The following is a 6934-nucleotide window of genomic DNA, read 5'->3' as shown; positions in this document are numbered from 1 at the left end:
CACCCCCGCCCCGGGGACACCCCCGCCCCGGGGACACCCCCGCCGCAGCCAAGGCACAGACCTAAAAACGAGCCAGAACGCGCAACCAAGCCGCTCCTCCTCCCCCCGCCTCCAAAACACCTTTTTTAAAAAAATATAATTTTTTTTTGCCCCCCAAGAATAGGGGTTTTGGATAAAAAAACAAGCGTTTCTGAGGCTGCCCCGCAGCGCGATGGCCAGCCGGCCCCGCTTGCATCACCCCCACCCCGAGGCGGCTACGTGTCGTGGTACCCCTGCAGCCTAAACGGAGCCGAAAAGGGAAAAAGCCGCAAGCGCTCCCTAAAATAGAGGCCGGGCGGGATGACAAGTCAGCAGTCTCTGTCCGGAGCCTCTCTGCTCCGTGCAATTTGCCTCTTGGTTCAAGTTTCACCATCCAAAGGGCAGGCAAGATGCCTTTTCTTACCAACAACTGCATAATGAAAGAATCGGGAACCAGGGATATAAAAATACCCACGTCCTGGCTAAGAAAGCTGCCCACAGCTTGGGCAGACTGTGGCCTTTAAGGCTAATTTTAGATGCCAGAACGCCGGATTACAAGGTACGCATCCAAAGCGGTTATGTACACAAGCAGGACGGACTGAGCAAGCGTGTCCACACCCTAAAATATTCTCATTTGCTCTTTACGTGCTGTTTAAGTGGTATCTTTGGTTTTGCAGGACGTCTAATTTGTACTGGAGTCACCATGATAAAAAAAAAATAAAAAAAAAATAAAAAAAAAAAAGCTTGTTCAAAGACTGTAAACAGAGGGCATGGGCAGGGAGCACCATGACACATCAGCACAGCATTAAAAACAGATAGTCGAGACCGCTAGAGGTTGGTCTTTGCTGTACTTTTTAATTAAGAATGTCTAAGAATGGAAGGACCCAAATAAAATCCAGCAGCTCTCCCAGAACACAACTCCCTGCGCTGCCGGGACCTCCAGCTAACGTTGCTTTGCCCCAGTGCTCGAGCCTCAGCCCCAAAGCCTCCAACATTTCCCCGTTCCTGCAGAGTTTGCTTCCAGCCCCAGTCAGCAGCAAAGCTCAGAGCACAACTGTGGCCAAAATGTTGGTGTTTGGAGACCTTTCTTAATGGACCTTGCTCCTAACTGTTAAAGGACACAGACCTTTAAATACAGATAGCTGCCTGCAGTCACCATCCTCTCCTACGAAAAAACTTTGGTTGTCAAGGAAATATTTTATCATTTATTTAGTCTGAGACTTGCTGGTTTTTCGATGTGAAGCACACGCACCGTTTCATCTCTACAGTCTGGGTTTTGCTGTTTTTTCTTTCATGCTAGCCCCTCGCTCTCAGAGTTGCACCACTTTCTGTTAACGCAGACCACGTTCGGGCCGGCAGTCTGGGGTATAAGCAGGGAATCACAACGGCAAATTCTCCATCGCTTTATGCCGCCTTGTCACTGAAAGGCACCAGGGCAAAGATCATTCCAGAAGCATCTCGGGCAGAGGAGTTTTTGGCGAGGGAAGCCTTGTATCCCAGTGATTTTCCACTGCTGARAGCTCCAGAGAGCAAGCGAGGACAGCTCTTTCTGCATTGGGCTGACCTAGCTCCTGGCAAGCCCTGARCAGACAGGCGACCCTCCTCTGAACACAGGGATTTCCTGCAATGGCTACAACTACCGCCACGAGAAACACAGAGACGTGCACTTCTCACCACRTTTGTCCTATTGGTTTTTTTAAGGTGACAAGCAACAGGCTACCTCAACACATCAGCAGCTCCAAGCCCACAACGGCCATACAGCTGTCTGCCTGCCCGCTCTTGCTTGCTTTCTCTATTTGGGGAAGAAAAAAAAAAGAAAAAGAAAAAAAAAGGTTGGTTCAGACTAGTTCAGCAGCTCTTACAAAATAAATCTGGCCACCTGTCTCRGCGAAAAAGCCCAGTACTCCCGGCACTCGCGTCGGCAGCCTGCAATGCACGTTTCAGGGAAGGGTCGACGCYGAAGCTTTCCTTCACCCGCACAGCGAGCTAGGCGCTCTAGCTCAGTCACTAACCACATGCACAAGAAAACTTCAGCTATAGCTAATTACAGCTAATTACCTCGCGCTACATCTTTCTCAAGGCAGTATCCTCTAACACCAGTATTTCTTTTACAGTGGGACAGAACCCCACGAAGTGGAGTACCAAGACGACAGCCAACTCTTCATTTCATTTCTTCACTTTACGATGTGGGGCGACCTTCTCACGCACCACGTTCCGAGTCTCTGCAGCGCACGAGGCAGGACGCTCGATACAGGAAGGGGCAGACTTTGCTCCGGTCAGGCTACACCATTAAAATTATCAAAGGGTGAGGTCTCCTTAAGCTTCTCCTGTTGCCACATATTTCCATTTCGTATTTAATGCTAAAAAGTACTAAGGAAGAAGGAAGGACTCGCTAGGAGTGGTTAGCATGCAACCCAGCAGGTGAGACGTCAGCTCCGAGTCCTTTAGTCTTGTAAATGTTTGTTTATATGAAAATATATTGTTAAAAAGAGCAAGTGAAAGAGCCCTGCTCTGTAGCTCTCCATAGTCATCTTACTGTACTCTTGTGATCAGGGGAAAGGTTATTACTCTATCTCCTTTTGAAAGAAAATTTTATCAAATTTCTAACTCTTGCATCCTGGGCAAGTGGCTTTAACCCTGACTGACAGGTGCAAATCTCCCCTCCTTCCATTTGGAGGAAATACAGGTGTTTTCCTCACATGCACCCAGACACAACCGTGACGAATTTGCACAGAACTGTCATGCAGTTCAGACAACCTGAAAAAACCTTCCCCCCCCCCAAACTTATTCACTAAAAGCTTCCGCTTATCTGTAGTTAAGAACCTTGAGGAAAAAGCTGCATAATAAAAATGACAGTTTAGAAAGCATGTATAAGACTAATTGCCATTAAGGATTCATACAACAAACAGCTGCATTGAGGAATTATAATAAGATGTTAAATGACAAACTGGAATTATGCAGCTCTGCATAAAACACCTTATTTGTACGTGCTATTCTAAATAGCAAAGAAATCAGGAAACAGGTAACAGATAGGGCTTTTTATCAGGTAGGATAAGCTTCTGCTGAAGTTGCACAAAAGATGCACCGATAACGCAGACTATCTCCGCGCTCTACAGGTCAGCGGCACAGGCCGCTTTAACTGCTCTCATAACACCACGCTGGCGAATACAGCAACACAATTCCCAGTAATTGCAGGCCATTCCGTAAAATACATTTTACTCGCTCAGCTGGAAATCCTATTCTTTCCCACGGAAGTAATTTCAATCTCTATCTGCTTCATCAGAAGCCAAGCCTAAAAATCCTCCTACTCCTTCCCAGTGATCCAATCTAATAACCGACAGCTATCATCACAACGGTTTCTGATGAGACCGAGAGAGGTGACAAGTCTCCTACTGCTCACTGAAGCCTCAAGTTACTATGCTCAGTTAGAAAATACTCCAGAACAAAACTTTCAGAGCTCTGTCTCAGCACAACTCAAACGAATCCAGATAGTTCTGCTGTCGAGAGYCGCAACAGAGAGAGTCACCACAACTGGAAGACTCACTTGCAAGAAGTGTTTGGGGGTCTAATCAGGGGTATATGAACTTCAGCTATATGAAAGTTTAGGGGATCTAGGATGTTAGCAATTAACGAGAAACAAACCAAAAATCTGAAAGCTTTTCTAATCAGTAAATTACTTCATGCCCAGACTCAAACATCAACAACACCAGGGGAGCAAACAGTCTTCCTTCATCCACCTCGCCTGCTTCCTCACGAACCGGYCAGCAGGCAGGGATCCACTCGGCCACCACCTCCCGGCTAATCCCCCAGAAACTGTTCCTCCCGCAGCTTTTCTTTCTCAACATTAAGGACATACATTAAACGGCAGCCCTCTGGGGAATGACTTCTTTGTGGGATGGGAAAAGCCACAAGATACGACACCAACATGATACAACACAAGTTACATTAAGTTAATTTAATTTAAACCAATGAATTTATCCTCTGTGACAATCTAACATTATTTCCATGTGCTTTTTTCTTTTCTTTAAATAGGATACAGACTGGATGGACTMCTGCAAGCTATGAAAATGTATGTCCAAGATGAGYAAATTAAAATCTGTAAGACCCTGTGCAACAGAATCCAGGTATTCTTTTCTGGTGGTAACAAAAAGCTTCACTGTTCACAGAGCAGGAGGCAACATTTCAGGCCATATAACGATCTTCCTACAAATGATTTAACCACCCTAAATTAGTAAATGTACGATTTCTAAAAGAAAGGGCCCAAACCCTAACTCAAGGTAAACTAGTATATTCTGACACAYTCCTGGGTTTCCTTGGTGACAGCTGATGAATCATTTTCCATTACAAACCTGCAACTAGAATGGACAGTTAGGTAACATGCTTCCTTGACGCTCTCATTTCTCAATGTACTGGTTTGCCTTCTAGTCCCCGGGAACTAGGTCATCTTGCAGCTAATATTAAATTCAAGCTCTCTATTGACATATGATGCATTTTCTTTTAGCATCCTCCAAAAACTGCTTCAAGAAAGGGAGGTGCAGAATACTTTAACCTGCTGAAATCACAAGGCTTACACAAGAATCAGAGCAYGCTTAATCAGAGTTTGAACAGGACAAAGTAATTAAGTGTCAGAAGACCTTTGGACTATCAGTGATATTTAAGGCCTAACAGAAAGCTGATACCTTCATACTGGGTATCTTTTTCACTGTGAACTAATTTTATGCATTATTATTCAAAGACATCTCCAGCTGAAACGCAGGCCAGGTTCTGTTCTCTGCTTAGCTTAAGCACTCAGAAACACATCTTGAGATGAATAAGATTTCCCAGTCGCTTTTTTTTTTTAATTTACAACTTTTTGCCTTTACATAGCAGCTTCAATATAACCACAGAGTATGAGTCTTACTGATTCTTATCTCCTTTATTATCATATGTGCTATCCACCGCCTGAAAAACCATATGGAGAGGAAATTATGTAGAGAATCTGAAAAGAACTGAAAAGGGAAATGGTGCTCCTGTGGTTAAGGCAGTGATCTGAGTCAGAAATAACACAGAGCTCTGTTCCCAGCTGTCACTCACTTCTATAATGTCAGGCAGGACAGTCTCTCAGTTCTACATCTTCAGAACAGAGAATATTTACCCATCTGACGGTAATATACTAAACTTAATCACAGAGGCTGCTCAAGTCAACACAATAGTAAACAACACAGGAAACCCCATAAATAATAAATTTTCCTCTACAACAGCTCTTTTCTAATAAACTTGTTCTATCAAAGCTCATGGAGAGAGCTGTCTTCACAGTAAAGGTATTAAGGATTCTCACGGCATACAGGAGGGAAGAGGAAGGCACAAATTTTCAGGCATGGAGATGAAAGCATACGAGTATGTTATGGGGAAAGTAAGCAAACAGACTTTAATTCATTGCCCCACATCAAGTTACTAAAGGAAGAAGCAAGGCTGAACTTCTGCTTGAACAGTTAAACTGGAAGCTGTTTTGTAATACGCTGCCTCCGTCTTCTTTCTGCAAGTTCTCACCTGTATCAATGCACGGCTGCAGCACAACTTTGCAGCGCACAGTGCACAAACACGCATACAACAGCCCGTGGTTTTAACACACGCATCCCACACTACCGTGCAGCACGTTGTATTGGCACGCGTAAAAGGCTTTATCACCTTCCATTATCGATTCCCCTCAGTTATTGTTTTCAGACTACAGGCAAAACACAGCTGGGGCAATTCAAGGAGCAAATTGCAAAATTACAGTTGTAAACAGAAACAGAACTTAGTCACAACAAACTATTTTTTGTTCAGGTCAAGTAAGCAAAAAGAAGTCTGACATAAGCAACAGTTTGCTAAACAGAGCCATACTATTTTTTTCAGTTCAACAGTACTGATGGCAGGGGGCTGCAGTAGTTGGCTACTCAGTGTCTGTACTGCAGCTTTTTCATGACTTCACTTTGTTGACCCCTTTTACTGCTTGCTTGCACCAGCTCTTATCTGAAATTTAAGTGCAGGAATTCCAACAGGGGTTCAGGAGAAAATGAAAAGTGAGAAAAAAAAGTTAGCTCCCTACAGGCTTATTCTTCCCCCCTTCTTTTAGTATGTTAAAAGTTTTTCAGTCAGGTAAAAATCATTACCATGTTTTTCTGAGAAACATTAAGTTACGATCTGCAAACAGAGCAACAACTCTCAGAATCTCCTGTGCTATTCAAGAAATTATACTGATTAGTCACTGCTACATAAAAAGTCTCCTAAATCTTTCCACAACTGTTTTTGGAATGAAAGGTCAGTATAGCATGTTAAAGACAGGTAATTGCATTTTACGGCAGCCAGCTGTAACTGCAACTTTAGCAGCAAATCCGTTACTGCACACACCCTAGCACAGAAAGCTAGTACACCTCAAAACTAAGGGCATCAAATAATACATGTCCAGTGCTACCTGAAAGAGCTGAAAGGATGTTTTTTTTACAATGTACAGTTACAAATTAGGTTTATTTTTCAAACCGCAATTGTGTTGGGAAAAAAACACTGTGACAGCCTGCATTTGTTTGGAAGAGCGCAAGTGGCTTTCTCAGCTCTGCCTGCCAGACTTTCTTTCCCAGCTGGGCCATGATAAACAGCAAGGAGAGGCAAAACTTCTGCTCTCTCAATAGCTTCATTTCTGTACTTTCCAGTCCAAAACAGAAGAAAATGCAGTTTGCTTGCAGCTATCTCACCTCAAGTATCTTTTGCTTTCCTTTTCCCATCAAGCCATTACTCTTCTACAATCTGCTCATAAGTGATCATATGACCACCAAAAACCAAATCAAAACAGCAGCAACCTTCTGTGCTACTCAGTAACACACTGAGATTTACTCTTGTACTTCTAATGAACTCAGTACGTGTGTCCAGCAGGATCAACAGCTGGCTTCTCTTTAGGTGC

The sequence above is a fragment of the Rhea americana genome, unplaced genomic scaffold, assembly GCF_003343005.1.
Source record: "Rhea americana isolate MKP2758 unplaced genomic scaffold, rheAme1 scaffold_546, whole genome shotgun sequence".
NCBI classification, from domain to species: Eukaryota; Metazoa; Chordata; class Aves; order Rheiformes; family Rheidae; genus Rhea; species Rhea americana.
The sequence above is the reverse complement of the archived record's forward strand: the minus strand, read 5'-3'. Positions refer to the sequence as shown.